The sequence below is a fragment of the Lonchura striata genome, unplaced genomic scaffold (assembly GCF_046129695.1).
Source record: "Lonchura striata isolate bLonStr1 unplaced genomic scaffold, bLonStr1.mat Scaffold_92, whole genome shotgun sequence".
NCBI lineage: Eukaryota > Metazoa > Chordata > Aves > Passeriformes > Estrildidae > Lonchura > Lonchura striata.
The window spans coordinates 369,057-385,010 of record NW_027461191.1 but is presented as its reverse complement, the minus strand read 5'-3'; the positions used below and the strand labels follow the sequence as shown (position 1 = coordinate 385,010).

Here is a 15,954-nt window from a genome sequence, read left to right as displayed (position 1 = left end):
CAGACAAAAGCTGCCAGGACAGACAGTTTTGCCTGGCCTTGGCCTCTGGTGATATGAGCAGAAGGTTTTCCTTTGCAAACACCTTGGACAGGACCCAGAGATCTCCCGAGCTGGGTTTTGCAGGCCTCAAGAACATAACCCATGTATGGAGGCTGATGTGCCTGGGCTCAGTTGTGAAGAGACTGAGGACAGATCAGGAGTGGCCTGGCAGGGCTTGAAAGGTGGATTCCGAAATGGTGGAGCTTTTCTCCATAGTGGGAATCAGGCAGGGAGAGAAATTATGCCACAAATGCAGCTGGGGAAGTTCAGACTGGACACATGAGGAGAGGAATTTCCCTCCCAGGGCAGGGCTGTGGTGCAACACATCCCCAGCAGAAGCCTGGAGCAGCCCAAGGCTTTGTGTGGCCAGGCAGGGGCAGCAGGAGGCAGAGCTGCCAGCAAAGGAAGGGCCAGCGAGGTGGGGCAGCCGGGGGTGACGACAGCCTGCAGGGACAGAGGCGCAGGGCAGGGACACCGTGGGACAGCCTGGGCTGCAGAGGGCTCAGGGATGTGCAGCAGCTGCAAGGCCCTGACAGAGCCAACCTGTGCAGCCCTTTGGCCATGGCTGCTGGCCCTGGGCCTGAGCCACCAGGGGACAAGTGACCCTTGCAGCCCTGGGGCCTCAGTGCCTCCTTGTCCCTGCTCAGCAGCCTGGCAGGGGCCGCCCCATGGTCCTGCCCTTGGCACTGCACATCCCCACATGCCAGTGCCCATCCCGGGAAGAGCCCTGAGCAATGACGGAGGGACAGGATCTGCCTTGCCAGGGGCTGGGGCTCAGGCCTGGGCCCTTTGCATTCCTGAAACACATCCAGGTTTGCTCAGCACCAGAGACACCTTTCCCTTGCTTGTCCCCAGCTGTCATCAGTGTCTCCAGTGTTCTTCTCTGACTGGAGCCTGGGGACACTTTCTAAGTTGTGTCCTCAGTGGGACCCATTAAAACTTCAAGAAACTTTGGAGTTTTAATTTAACTTTGAGTTCTTGAGAAGTTTTTTGAAGACACTCTCAGGGACTGAGTCTGATGCAAACAACACCAAAGCCCTGAGAGGGTCAATAAAGTTTTCCTATTCCAGTTGTGGAGAAAGATTTCAAAGTGCTTGTAAGAAATACACATTCCTGTTTTAAAGGGTGTATTTTATTACATTTCTCTTTAGATCAGAGGCTATTCAGCATTCTGTGCTTGATATTGAGCCAGGGTCTCCCCTCAGGAGCTCTGGCCTGCTCAGAGAAGCTGTGCCCTGAGCTCTGGCCCAGCATGGACAACCTTGCTCCACATTGCCCCAGCCCATCCTGCCTGTCCTCACTCACCTGGGACCTGCTGTGCTCGCAGAGCTGGCTGCACCCAGCCTAAGAGGGGCTTTCCCTTTTTCTATGTTTGGAGTAATCTAAAACCCCTGAGTTTCCCATGAAAACAGACACCCTCCTCAGGTGTGTGGCAGCCCAAGGCGCCACCAAAACCACTCCAGACCTGCCCTGGGCCAGCTGTGAGGGTGGATCATCAGCCCCAGCTGCACTGGGCACTGCAAGGGGCTGTGGCCATGGGCACTGCACTGACCCCACTGCTGGGTTTGGCTGCCACGGCAGCCCTGAGAAATTAAACTGTCCTTGGAAACACTGGGGAGGACTGGGACATACTGGGGAACACTGGGAATGCTGTGGGGTACACTCGGACATACTGGGAGTGAAACTGTTGGGGTCTGGGACAGCCTGGGAACATGAGGAACACTGAGAGGGAATCTGGGTGGGCTGGGATGGACTATGGGGGTACACTGGGACACACTGGGACATACTGGGAGTGAAACTGGGGGATACTGGGACAAACTAGGGACATTGTGGGGAAGACTGGGCAACACTGGGGCATATTGTGGATGACATTGGGAGGAACTGGGAGGGTCTGGGAATGAACTCAGGTGTATTGGGAGGGAGTGGGGTCTACTGGGAGGGCCTGGAGGGGCACTGGGGCTGCACTGGGTTGTACTGGGGATGAACTGGGCTGTGCTGGGAGGGACTGGAGGAGCACTGGGGCTGTACTGGGGATGAACTGGGCTTTGCTGGGAGGGATTGGAGGGGCAGTGGGGCTGTACTGGGCTGTACTGGGGATAAACTGGACTGTGCTGGGAGGGACTGGAGGGGTTGAATGGGCTGGTCCCGCTCCCACCAACTCCCATTGGTCGAGGCTCCCGCCCATCACATCTTCCAACCAATCAGTACCAGGGATCATAGCTCTGGGGGCGGTGCCTAGAGTCAGCGCCATCTTTCCTTTTGTCTACATCTCCCATCATGCACCGCAGCCCCATAGAGCCCCATTAAAGCCGGGACTACAACGCCCGTCATGCCCCGCGCTCCACAGAACCCCGGTACCGCCCCCATCTGTCCCATCAGTGCCCCCCAGACCCTCCGGGATCCCCAAGTGCCCTCAGCGCCCATTCGGGACCCCCCAAAAGCGTCCTCGGATCCCCTGAGTGCTCCCAGCCCCACAGGTGCCCGGTACAGCCACTTCTGGGAATTCCTCTCCTCTCATCCCCCGCGGCCCCAGAGCCCCTCAGAACACAGTTCTGCGCCTAAAATTCCTGCCGCGCCCTGCGCCCTGAGGAACCCGGTTAAATCTCCCCAAGCTCCCCCGAGTGCTCCCCCGGACCCCGAAGGGCCCCAAATTCCCCTCGCTGACCTCCAGGGCCCCGGACCCCCGAGTGCTCCCCCGGACCCCGAACTGCCCCTCAGGATCCCTGAGTGCCCCTCCAAGCGCCCGCCCGGCTCCCCCAGGGGCCCCCAGACCCTCAAGTTCTCTCTGAATTCCCTCCCCAGACACAAAACTGCCCCAAATGTGCCCCAGAAATGTCTCCGTGGGCGCAAAGTGGCCGCTTTTACCCTGTCTGTGAAAATGATAAAAATGATGATAAAAATAATAAACATAAAGAAAATTGGAATAAAGAGGGCAAAATCTATAGCCAATTGTGGTCAATGAATTAATGAAGAGAATTGTCTTACTTAGAACCAATGACCAATAAGTTTTTGGTTGCAAAACACATACAGAGATTTTTTATATATAAGCATTAAAATGAAATAATAAAATATTGAATAATGGTTTTATGCATAACCAAGTAAAATTGTAATTGTTATTAAGATAAAATTAATTAATATAATTCCTTTAATTAAAATTTAACTAAATTTTAATTATGAAAAAAATGCATAATTTTTTAAAAATGTTTTTGGATGTCAGTCCCAGGTGGGCAATATCTGGGGGATAAGGGGCATGTGGTAAATGGATGTGATTCCTGCTGAATAAGTTGTTGTCCTAGATTGCAAGGCAAGATGTATTCAATTGCTGTCTCTTTGAGGTTGGTTCGCTGCATTGTTTATTTTATCTTTTAATTTTCTTCCCTAATAAAGAACTATTATTCCTGCTCCCATATTTTTGCCTGAGAGTCGCCCTTAACTTCAAATTTATAGCAATTCAGAGGGAGGGGTTCTACATTTTTTTTCCCCATTTCAGGGGAGGCTCCTGCCTTCCTTAGCAGACTCCTGTCTTTGCGAACCAAGACAGATTTTGGCATCCAATGTGCAGCTCGAGGGCACAGGAACAAAAAAGGGAATAACAGTTCTTGAGTAATCCAATTTTTGTGTGCTGCCACAGAAACCTCGTTCAGCAGCACCCTGTGCTCCAGCCTGCCCTGGTTTGGGTGGCACGGAACCGTGGCTGCATTTCTCCATTTGCAGGCCCTGATCTAAACATGGCTCCTACAGCCAAGGCTGCTGTGGCTGTTCTCCTGTTTGTTTTATGGGTGAATAAGGGGAAGAATTCAGGATCTTTAACTTCCTCTGGGAAGCAGGCACATGGATTCACAGCTGTCACACACTAACTGTGTGCTTTTGGGGTTACTTTAATAATGGCACCTACTGTGAGGAAATGACACCAGGGGAAATTTTCTCCCAAGCCTTTAACCATCTCTTTGGGTTTGCCCCACCAGTTTGTGAAGGGCTCAGATCCACTCCAAATACCAATGATCTCATACAGGGGCTGTGTTGCTGTTAGCCCTGTTCTATTTGGCACTGAGAGACAAGGGAAGATTAACCTGGAAAACCACCCTGACACCCAGCCCAGAACCTGACACGGCCCCAGAGACCAGGGATGCTGCTGCCCCAGAGCCTGACCCTGCCCCACAGCCTCCCCAGATATGAACCACCCAGACTGGGTGGGGGTCTGGTGAGGGAGATGCAGGAGATGCTGAAGGAGTGCATTTCCCCAGCTGGTGAGAAGCCCTCCCCCTGCCTCGAAAAAGGAGAGTCTGATGGGGCAGCAGTGGAACCCACAGATGTTACAACTGTCCAGGTTCCAGCTGAACCACAAAGGCAGCCACAGCCAGCAGCAGTTGCCCCTGTAGAAACAAGGAGGTCTAAGATGGAATCAGAGCACCCAGATAAGGGAAGGCCCTTACAACCCACAGGGGAACCAAAGGTTGCGATCATCACCAAGTCCCTGATGTACAAAAGTCTCCGTAACCTGCACAAGGACATTGTACGACGGAGACGTGAGGCTTATACAACCTGACTGCTTCAAGTCTGAGACCTCATGGATACAGGTGTCCAGCTGGATAGTGGTGAGGCAAGGAATTTGGGACCCTTGACCCAGGACTCAGGTATGAATCAGATTTTTGTAAGGGAGCCAGGGTCCCTTTCCGTCTGGGAGCGGATTTTAATGAGTGCCAGAGAGAGGTTTGTCCACAGGGTGAGAATGCAGGAGCACCAGCACAGAACGTGATGGAAAACCCTTGAGGAAGGGACCAACAGCTGAGGGAAGTGGCAGCATTGGAGGTACTCTTTGGGAGGGATGGACAGCATGATAATGACCCCAACAAGGTCAGGGGCACAGGGCAAATGCTGTGGAGTCTGGCAAGGCTGGGGCCATCTCAGTACACCACCTTCATTGCCACGATTAATGCCGATAACAGCCGAGAGACAGTGGGCTCTGCTGCCAGCAGCTGAGAAATTGTGAGAGTATGATCCATGGCCCAGTGCAGGCTCATGGCTCTGCTGTGGGCAAGGAACTCAAAGAGGAGATGAGGGAGATGAGGGAGGAGGTGAGGAGGAACAGTTCCCACATTGCCCCAGTGCGAGTCACAGGCCCCAAAGTCAGAGCCCAACGTTCCCCAGCCAGAGAGAGAGGGTACGCCCCACGGGCTGGCCTGGAGTTCTTTCTGCGTGACCATGGGGAAGACATGGGAAGGTGGGATGGGAAACCCACTTCTGTCCTGGCAGCGTGGGTGTGTCGGCTCAAGGAGGGAAGCACTGACGGAGGGAATTCCAGTAAAGTGATTTGTCAGATCACCTTTAAAATACCTCTACCATGTATGCCTAGGAAAGAAACAATAACCAGGGTTAGAGGGGCCCTGTCTCTAGCCAGGGAGAAGCACTGGAAAACTGGATCTTCTGGATGGTGTGGATCCGATGGCCTGGCACATCAGAGCCACAAAAATATAAAGCCTTAGCTGATACTGGTGCACAGTGTACCCCAATGCCATCGGGACATGTGGGGCAGAACCTGTTTCCATTGCCGGGGTGACAGGGGGATCGCAGCAATTGACCCTGGTGGGAGCCGAGGTGAGCCTGGCTGGGAATGAGCAGCAGAAACATCCATTGTGACCGGCCCAGAGGCCCCGTGTGTTCTGGGCATAGACTTCCTCCAGAACGGCTGTTACAGAGACCCAAAGGGACTCAGGTGGGCTTTTGGCATAGCTGCTGCAGAGGCAGAGGACATTAAGCTGTTGAACACCTTGCCTGGACTGTCAGAGAACCCATCTGCAGTAGGACTCCTGAGGGTGGAAGAGCAACAAGTACCAATTGCCACCTCGACAGTGCACAGCTGGCAGTATTGAACGAATCGGGATGCCGTGATCCCCATCCACAGAATGATCCGTGAGCTGGAGAGCCAAGGGGTGGTCAGTAAGGCCCACTCACCCTTCCACAGCCCCATCTGGCCTGTGCACATGTCTGATGGAGAATGGAGATTGACTGTGGACTATTGTGGCTTGAATGAAGTGACTCCACTGCTGAGCGCTGCTGTGCTGGACATGCTGGAACTCCAGCACGAGCTGGAGTCCAAGGCAGCAAAGTGGTACGCCACTGATGACATTGCTAACGCGTTTTTTTTCATTTCTCTGGCAGCAGAATGCAGGCCTCAGTTTGCTTTCACCTGGAGGTGTGTGCAGTACACCTGGAACCGACTGTCCCAGGGGTGGAAACACAGCCCCACCATCTGCCATGGACTGATCCAGGCTTCACTGGAAAAGGGTGAGGCTCCAGAACACCTGCAATGCATCAGTAGCATCATTGTGTGGGGGAACACGGCAATGGAAGTGTTTGAGAAAGGAGAGAGGATCATCCAGATTCTGCTGGAAGCTTCGCCATCAAGAAGAGCAAAGTCAAGGGTCCTGCCTGAGAGATCCAGTTCCTGGGGTAAAGTGGCGAGATGGACAGAGTCAGATTCCAACTGAGGTCATCAATAAGATCACTGGGATGTCTCTACCCAGCACCAAGAAGGAAACACAAGCTTTCCTAGGTGCCATAGGTTTTCGGAGAATGCACATTCTCAAGTATGGCCAGATTTTGAGCCCTCCCTACCTGGTCGCCCACAAAAAAAACCAATTTCCACTGGGGCCCTGAGCAGCAACAAGCTTTCACCCAGATCAAGCAGGAGATCGCTCATGCTGTAGCCCTTGGCCCAGTCAGGACAGGACCAGATTTCAGAAGTGTCTTCAAAGTGGATAGACTATATTGAAAACAATGCAGAGAGAAATGTTTTGCCCTTTTAACTTTTCTTTTCCTATTTATATCTTGATATCAGCAATATCCAATTGATATTGACCCCCAGCACCTTGTTATGCAATCTGAATACATATGAAAATCATGATCCTTCATGGCTGACAATCAATAACACTTTGTCCCTACCTCCCCCATTTCCCTCATCCAACCCCTGGCACTCCTATGGATCAGGAATGTTGTGGCCAGCAGGACCAGGGCAGTGATTCTTCCCCTGCGAGAAAGAGTGAAAATTTAACAGGGTAGAAATCCATTTGGATTTCGGTGAAATGTGCTGCTTTGAGCTTGCTAACATGAGTGAAATATGCTGTTTAGTCTGGTAACTGCAGCACTAGGAAAGTTGCCCCAGCTAAAGAGAAAGAATGCAAATTTCCACACTAAAAAGAGATAAGAAAGACTCCTTGGGCCTTTAAACAGACCACGCAGAGTGACCCAGGAGTTCTTTCTGTACTTTCTGACAGAAACAAGTGCAACTAGCTCTAAGTGCAACATGAAATCATCAAAATGAATATGCATGAACCTATTGTGAAATTCTATGCCTATGGAAATTAATTAAGGGTAATAAAAAAGGTTTGGGACTTCTCAGGGGTGCGCATGTCCACTGAAGGGCAATGAGTCCCTACATGTGTCCAGCACTGTAAATAAACATACCATTCCTTACAAATCTTTATTGGAATTGTGGGGTTTTTATTTTTCATCCTTATTTCACCTGTGCTGGGCACTGGTTGGGCAGCACCTCGAGTGCTGGGTCCAGTTCTGGGGTCCCCAATTTAGGGAGTGTCAGATTCCAGGACACTGCAGCACCAAGGAATTCATTGTGGCACTCTGAGGCCTCATGGAACCAAGAGGCCACTGTGCCCCTGCAGGGCCTTGTGGAACCCTGCAGAGCTTTGTGACAGAGCAGGACCTCATGTCATGATGGGGCCATTGTGACCTCAGGGAACCAAGGGGCCAGTGCTGCCCCTCAGGAACTCACGGAATGCAGGAAACATGCTTGACACTGTGGTGGCCCTTGGAACCAAGAGGCCATTGTGACACTGTGGGACCAAGGAGAGCATTGCTGCCTGCCAGACCTCATGGAACCAAGGATCCACTGTGACACTGCAGGGCCTTGGGGGACCACGGTGACATAGTGACACTGCAGGGCCCAAGGATCCAAGGGACTTTGTGACACCAAGGGGTCCCATGGAACCAAAGGGACATTGTGACACTGGGAGGGCTCATGGAATCATGGAGACCATTGGAACACTCTGGGGACTCATGGAACTCTGGTGACACCAAGCTGGCTGGGAGTCTGGATCTGCTGGAGGGTGGGAGGGCTCTGCAGAGGAACCTGCACAGGCTGGATCCAGGGCCCAAATCCAACAAGGTGAGGTTTAATAAGTCCAAGTGCCGGGTCCTGCACTTTGGCCACAACAACCCCTGCAGCACTACAGGCTGGGGACAGAGGGGCTGGACAGCAGTCAGGCAGAAAGGGACCTGCAGGGACTGATGGACAGCAGGCTGGACATGAGCCAGCAGAGTGCCCAGGGGCCAAGAAGTCCAATGGCTCCTGGCCTGAATCAGGAATGGTGTGGCCAGCAGGAGCAGGGCAGTGATTCTTCCCCTGTGCTGGGAACTGGTTGGGCAGCACCTCGAGTGCTGTGTCCAGTTCTGGGTCCCCAATTAAGGAAGCCTCTTCAATTTATGGAGAGGCTGGACTGTATGCAGAGAAGGGCAAGAAGGTTGGTGAGGGGTCTGGAACACAGGTGCTGTGAGGAGTGGCTGAGGGAGCCAGGGTTGTTGATCCTGGTGAAGAGGAGGCTCAGAAGAGACAAGACAGTGTCAGGGCACAGGTTGGACTTGATGACCTCCAAGGTCTTTTCCAACCTTACGGATTCTGTGATTCCCTGAAACCACCCTTGCAGCAGTTGCAGGAGGAGCCCTGGGCCTCCTCTTCAGAAGCTCCACCAGTCCAGGTCCCTCAGCTTCTCCTCACAGCCTCAAAGCCCATCCTGTCAGTCCTGCAGAGCCTCTACAGCTCCTCCTCACTGCCCAGAACAGGGAGCCCCACAGCCAGACACAGCAGCCCAGATGTGCCCCCCTGGCCTGGGGTGCCTCTGGCAAGGCAGCAGCACCAGGCACTGCAGGAGCCTGCAGACAATTCCTGCAGCACTTGTGGGATGATCCTGCTCCCCAAGGGACGTTCCCATGGTGCCAAGTCAGGAACTGCAATGGGGAGTGGGGCCAGAGAGGAAAGGGCAAACAGGGATGGGCTGTGTGCAGGGGAGGGAACAGGGGTGTGCAAGAGGAAGAAATCTGTGGCAGGAAGAGTAAAGAAATCAAAGGTGAAGCCAAGGAAATGTTCAGGGCAGTTTGGGGATAGCTGCCAGACAGCCTTGGCTCTGAGCAGCAGCATCTGCAGTGGGACAGAAAACTCCCAGCTGATGGGAACAAACTTTCTGGCTGACTGCAGAGGCCAGGACAAAGCTGAGTGGTTTCCCTGGTGTCCCCCAGCCCTTCCTGGCCCCAAGGGCTGATGGCATTTGTGCTGCCTCAGGTTCATGTCCCCACTGCACCAGCATGGGGGTGCTCCCGCCTGCTGTGTGCAATGCAAACAGGGGCTGCTGAGCCAGTGCTGCCATGTCTGTGCCTGCAAGGATGCGGCACCTCTGTGAGCTGGGGGAGAGGCCAGGGCTGCAGAGGGGGGATGTTGTTGGCAGCTCCATGAGGATGCTCTGGGATGCTGCCCTGGGCTGTGCAGCACACTGGGGATGGATCAGCCCCTGCTCTGCTGCTCCTTCCCGTCTCCCCCAGGGCCCTTGCAGAGCACCAGCCATGCTGTTTGTCCCCAGCCTGCCCACGGCCAGCCTGGGGCTGCTCACGGGGGTTTTCTGTGCTGAGCATTGGCCTGGCCGTGTTCTTGAGAAAGCCTGGGCAAGGAGCCTGGAGCCCCCAGGCCCTGGCCTGAGGCGTCAGCGCTGCCCCAGCAGTGCCCATGGCCTGTCCCTGCTGCAGCCCCGGCACTGCCACCCCCAGGACTGTGCCCGGCCCCGAGAGCACTCAGGCCCTGCAGCAACACCAGGGCCACCAGGGCAGCGGGGCAGGGCCACGGGAGCAGCACTGGCAGCACCAAGTGCTGCTGCTCCTGGGCACAGCTGCTGTGCCAGCCCTGATCTGCCCCAGCTCTGCACACAGACATTGCTGCTGCAGCTCCAGAGAAGGCAACAAAAGGGCATCTCTGCAGAAAACTCTGCTGGGAGACACTTTAGTTTCTTTTAAAGCCTTTAAGAGTGCAGCCACTCATGGAAAATGTCTCTGGGCACAGGGAAGGTTTCACAGAGAGAAACAAAATGAGAAATGACACAAAAAATGATACTTTTTTGTGGACAAACTGAAAAACCTAAAACAAGGTGGAAAATAACCTCCATAATGAAATTAATAGGAAGTATCAAAGATTACTTTTATTTAATGTGATTTACAGAAATTTGCCAGCAGTTTAATGCTTCTGAAACCATCCAGTCATCAGTCTCCTCACTGCAGCCTTGAGTTCCTGGTTCCTCAGGCTGTAGATGAGGGGGTTCAGGGCTGGAGGCACCACTGAGTACAGAACTGACAGGGCCAGATCCAGCGATGGGGAGGAGATGGTGGGCGGCCTCAGGTAGGCAACTGTGCCAGTGCTAAAGAACAAGGAGACCACAGCCAGGTGAGGCAGGCAAGTGGAAAAGGCTTGTGCCGTCCCTGCTCAGAGGGGATCCTCAGCACGGCCCTGAAGATCTGCACATAGGAGAAAACAATGAACACAAAACAACCAAATAAGAAAACAGCACTAAAAGCAAGGAGTCCAAGTTCCCCTAGGTAGGACTTTGAGCATGAGATATTGAGGATCTGTGGGATTTCACAGAAGAACTGGCCCAGGGCATTGCCATGGCACAGGGGCAGGGAAAATGTATTGACTGTGTGCAACAGTGAATAGAGAAAGCCACTGGCCCAGGCAGCTGCTGCCATGTGGGCACATGCTCTGCTGCCCAGGAGGGTCCCGTAGTGCAGGGGTTTGCAGATGGACACGTAGCGGTCATAGCACATGATGGTCAGGAGGGAAATCTCTGTTACTGCACAGAATAGAAAGAAAAAGAGCTGTGCAGCACATCCTGTGTAGGAGATGGTGGTGGTGTCCCAGAGGGAATTGTGCATGGCTTTGGGGACAGTGGTGCAGATGGAGCCCAGGTCGCTGAGGGCCAGGTTGAGCAGGAAGAAGAACATGGGCGTGTGCAGGTGGTGGCCGCAGGCTACGGCGCTGATGATGAGGCCGTTGCCCAGGAGGGCAGCCAGGGAGATGCCCAGGAAGAGGCAGAAGTGCAGGAGCTGCAGCTGCCGCGTGTCTGCCAGTGCCAGCAGGAGGAAGTGGCTGATGGAGCTGCTGTTGGACATTTGCTGTGGCTGCACATGGGCACCTGTTCATGGAGAAAGGACAGGGACAAGTCAGGAGAGGCTGCTTGGAGCCAAACCTGGGCCATTCCCTGCAGCCTGTCCTGCTGGGACTCACCCACCCTTGTTCCTGCTCTGGGAAAACCTTCACCCAGGTCCCTGCCTGAGCTCCAGCTGTGCTGGCTGAGTGTGCCAGGAGCAGCCAGGCCTGTGCGTGGGGGCTCTGGAGGAGCCATCCCTGCCCTGCTGCCCTGGGTTTGTGGCCCTGTGGCAGAGGGACAAGGCTGGATATTCAGGATTTGTCAGGGCAATCACTCCTATTGAAGAAAGGCTTGACACCATCTGCACTCCCAGACCTAAAGGAGGGCAAGAGTTGGTTTTAGGAGTTGTTTTCCTACCCACACATCATTCTTGGCTCTCTGAGGTCAGAAATCCCCAGCAGTCCTGCTGCACTAGAGTTTGCCACTGAGAGATGTGAGAGGCAAAGGATTCCCTGTGGCTGAGGGAAGGTGAGGGGCTGGATGGGTTTGTTCCCCCAGCACTGCTCTGCTCAGCCCCCTCTCCTTCCGTGGGCATCTCCCTGGGCCTGGACATCCCCTCCTAAGAGGTGCCGTGTCCCTGCCAGCGCTCACAGAGCCCATCCCACCCTGTGTGCCCTCGGCCCGGCCCTACAGAAACCTGCCTGTGTGCAGGGCCCTGGCTGGGGCAGGCTCTGTGTGCAGCTGGGCAAAGGCAGCTCAGGAGAGCCCTGCTGGGCCCTGCAGAGGTGATGCTGCTGCTGCCCAGGGCTGAGGAGTGGCTGAAGGCCCTTTGGGAGGCTCCCAGCAGAGACACTGACCACCCAAAGTCACAGTTCTGGAGTCTCTGGACATGTTCGAACATTCCTTTGATGATCCTGTGTGTCCCTTTCAACTCAGAATGTTCTGTGATTCTGGGACTACAAGTCCTGTTCTGCTTCTCTCATTCCCCTGTTGTCTATAATCAAAAGAGAAATAAAGAACCTTTGCAACAGTGTTAGAACAGTAAAGTAAAATCCAGACCTTTATTGGAAGCTTCCAGGTGTCCCAGTGGGGATGAGGCACACCCAGCCCCTGATTTCAACAATTTGTTAATGTTGATTATTTAGGATATTGAACAGGAACATCCAATGGGAGATTCAGTACCCAGTTACACACCCCTGGCTCAACCCACTGGAATAAGTCCAGGGCCTTCTTTGTCCCAGTTTTTCTTATCACTGCTCACATTCAAAACCCAAAATACTCTTCTTGTGGGTTCTTTCTCTGATAAAAAGATTATATAGCACTTGAAAAATGTATTTAGACAGGTTATAGTTCTAAAATCTAAGATAAGGTAAGGAAACATACTAGAGTTAATTAAGGATCATAAATACATTAAATATATAATAGTAGTTAAAAAGAGTTATTTAAGAGTTTAATAGAGTTAGTTAAGGATTATAATTTTAAAACTACGTAACAGTAATTTACAGAACTGTGAATATATGAAAAATATATAAAAAGCAAAAATATTTTTATCATCATCACAACTTCATCATCTTTCTCCAAGCAGAAAATTGAAAACACTCTCAGGAAAGCTCCTGACCTTTACAGCAAACCCAGGCTTACCTTCTTTGGGAAGTGCCCTCTGGAGCTGGTCTGGAGCTGGAGCAGTCCTGCCCCAGCCAGCCCCTCTCAGCAGCAGCACCTGCCCTGCTCAGGGTGGCTCCTTCCCCCCACAGCTCCTGGCCAGCGCTGGGAGCAGCTCCAGGGCCGGCTGAGAGCTGTCCCTGGCAGGCAGCAGAGTCCCTGGCCCAGCACAGCGCCCTGGGCTGCAGAACCCTGCTCTGCAGGACAGCCCTGGGCACCCCTGGCTGCTCTGCACAGGAGATGAGCAGAGAATGCACTCACAGGGTCTGTGGGCATTGGCATGTTCCAGCTTTAGGAGATCTCTCCAGGAGCTGCAGCTGCATTGTCCTGCAGCCAGAGGTTCCTGTGCCAAGGGCTGGCAGTGATTCTGCCCCAGGCGCTTGTCAGCCCCTTCCCAGCCCTGACTGATTGAAGCTCTCTGTGCCTCTGTGCTGTGCCCGGGCTGGCTGCAGGCAGTGCCCCAGCCCTGCTGGGCTGGCAGAAGAGCTGCTCAGCAAGAGAAATGTGCTTTTGAAGCTCTGCTTGGTTATTAGGATCACCCTCTGTGCCAGGAGCCTGGCCCAGCTCAACAGCACAGACACAGCACAAGGACTTTAATGACGCTCTGGGGCTTTGTGCTCAGGCCCTGAACATCAGGCCCTGAGAGGGAGCTGCAGAAACCTCTCCAGAACTCCAAGTCAGAATCCAGCTCCAAAGTTTCTTGGACTTTTAATGGGTCCCACTGAGGGACACGACTGAGAAAGTGTCCCCAGGCCCCAGGCAGAGCAGAGAACTGGAGGCACTGATGCCAGGTGGGGACAAAGAGAAGCCCAGTCTTGGTGCCCTGGGGCACAGCAGGGTCTGTGCCACCAAGGGCTGTGAGGAGACACCTTGTCCTGAGGCCCTGGGGCCTCCTGGCACAGCCCCAGCCAGGCTGGGCACTGTCAGCCCCTGGTCCTGCCCTCAGCATCCCCCCTGGCCCACATCCCAGTGGCCTCAAGGATCTGCTGGAAGGAGTCCCTGGGGAGCCTTGGACAGGAATGGCCCTGGGGGCTCCTTCATGCTCCCAGAGACTGCAGGCTTTTCAAAGGACTTTGGCTTTTCCTTTTGCCTTGGAGTCTCTGAGAGGTTTCTGCAATCCTGGCCTCCAATTATCTGCTGTAATTAGTCCCTGGAGAGGCTTTGTCAGGAACAACGCTCATTAATGCTTCAAGGTACTTCAGTTCTTTTAAGGTACTTGGTGTTTCCCTTTTGATACAAACTCTGTGGGAGGTTTGTGCAATCATGGCCCAAATAATCTGCTTTAAGGAGTCCCTTGAGAGCTTTGTACTGACACTCAGTGGGGCTCATGAATACTTCAAGACTCTTAACTTTTGTAAGCTACTTTGGAATTTTCATTTCCAGACTGAGAAGTTTTTGTGCCATCCTGGCCTCCAGTTCTCTCCTCCAAGGAGTCCATGAGGAGCCTGTGTTGGGGATGGACCTAAGTAAGTCCCATTAGTACCTCGTGACACTTTGGGTTTTTCCTCTTGATTTTAACTTCTGGAAGGTTTTTTGCAATCTCCTCTCAGGCCCTGAGGTTCCAAGGCTCAGCTCCAAGTGCACCACGGGGCTTATTAGGATCAAGCAAGTCCTGACAAACCATGCTTCTGCCTTGATTTGCCACTGTTGTAATGCAGTTCATCATGAACATTCCTTTACTGGTTTTGCTTCACCAATTTGAGATTTCTTGGCTAATGCATCGACTAGTGTAGTGGGTTCAGTGTTGGCTAATTATCAGTGCACACACTAGAATATACTTACTCAATTCCTGCTGTGAGGTAGGATTAGGAGAAATGAAAAGGTCAAACTTTTAGAGTAAAAAGAAAAGTTTACTAACAGTAAATAAAAGAAGGAACATTAAGGACCAGAACAAAACTTTCAGAACACTTCCTCTCTCCTGACAACCTGAAAATGTAAAGAGAAAAAACCAAATATTTTCAGTCAATTTACCATCTCTAGAATTGTCTTTCTTCTGTTCACTTAGGGAGAGAAGTTCCTCTTGTTTATGTTATGGAGGCATCTCCACAAGAAAACAGTTATCGCATGGCTTTTAGCTTCCACAAATAGCAGCTGCTCAGAAAAATCTGCAATTGTGAAGTACCTCCAATTTTCTCACAGCCTTTCTCACAGCTGTGTTTATGGGCCATGTCAGTTTATGGGGTATTAGTTTAAAGAAGAGTTGTTAAAAGCAAAAGTTCTCTCCTTCTATTTCTAAAATCATCTTCATCTCTGGGAACAGAGGTCTTCTTCTCTCCCTGAGGGCACGGGGTCTCATAACTCTTCTCTCTTTCTCTTTTAAACTTCTCATGGGATCACAGCTACTGCAACATTTGCTTACTTTATCATGGAGGCCTTTGCTGAGCAAGTCATCTCCCCATACTTTTCAATGCCTTATAGGCAAAAAGAGAGTCTGATGTATCAATGACATCCTTCTCCACAGCTTTAGCAGAGGATTCCAGCCCCAAGATGAAGGCATCTCCTCATCCCTCCCACCTGGGACTCAACTTCCTCTTCCCTGACCTCGGTGTGTCCATGTTGCTCCTCTGTGTGCCTGCCCGGTGTCCTTTTCTCTCACTGGAGGGAGGATGGCAGCACTGGCAGAGTCAATATCTCCCGGGGCTGCAGATGGTTCCGTGAGCCCGGCTGAGCTTGGTGGCTAATTCTTGTTTTGGCCATGGTCCCTGGACATGAAGACCAGTTCTTTTCCACATGAATGAAGAAACATAGTGCCACTGTTTTAGGGGTGGATGAGAGTTGACCACCAGAGGCAAAGGCCATCCAGAGCTGCCTGATTGTGTTCTAAGAGATACCCTTACAAATAGGAATTTTTTTAGGGAGGTTACCAATTTTGGCAATGGACATCTGAAATAGCAGACGGTTATTACCATACAGTGAAGAGCACTGAGACCCATTGCTCCAGGAGCTGATGAGGGGAAGGCCTTGACATTCCAAGATCAGCCAGACCCGTCAGGTGGCCCCTGGCAGGCCAAGCCAGCCAGACCTGGTCCATGTTCTCCTATCCCATGGGGCC

General features: G+C 52.6%; 1 protein-coding gene and 1 pseudogene across 1 annotated transcript in view; one reads left to right on the top strand and one right to left on the bottom strand.

Moving 5' to 3' along the window:
* LOC144248828 (uncharacterized) overlaps positions 1-15,954 on the top strand; it is a 472,843-nt gene that overhangs the window by 173,996 nt on the left and 282,893 nt on the right. The gene's annotated exons all lie outside the window — the stretch shown is intronic.
* Positions 10,331-11,262, bottom strand: LOC144248822 (olfactory receptor 14J1-like; annotated as a pseudogene).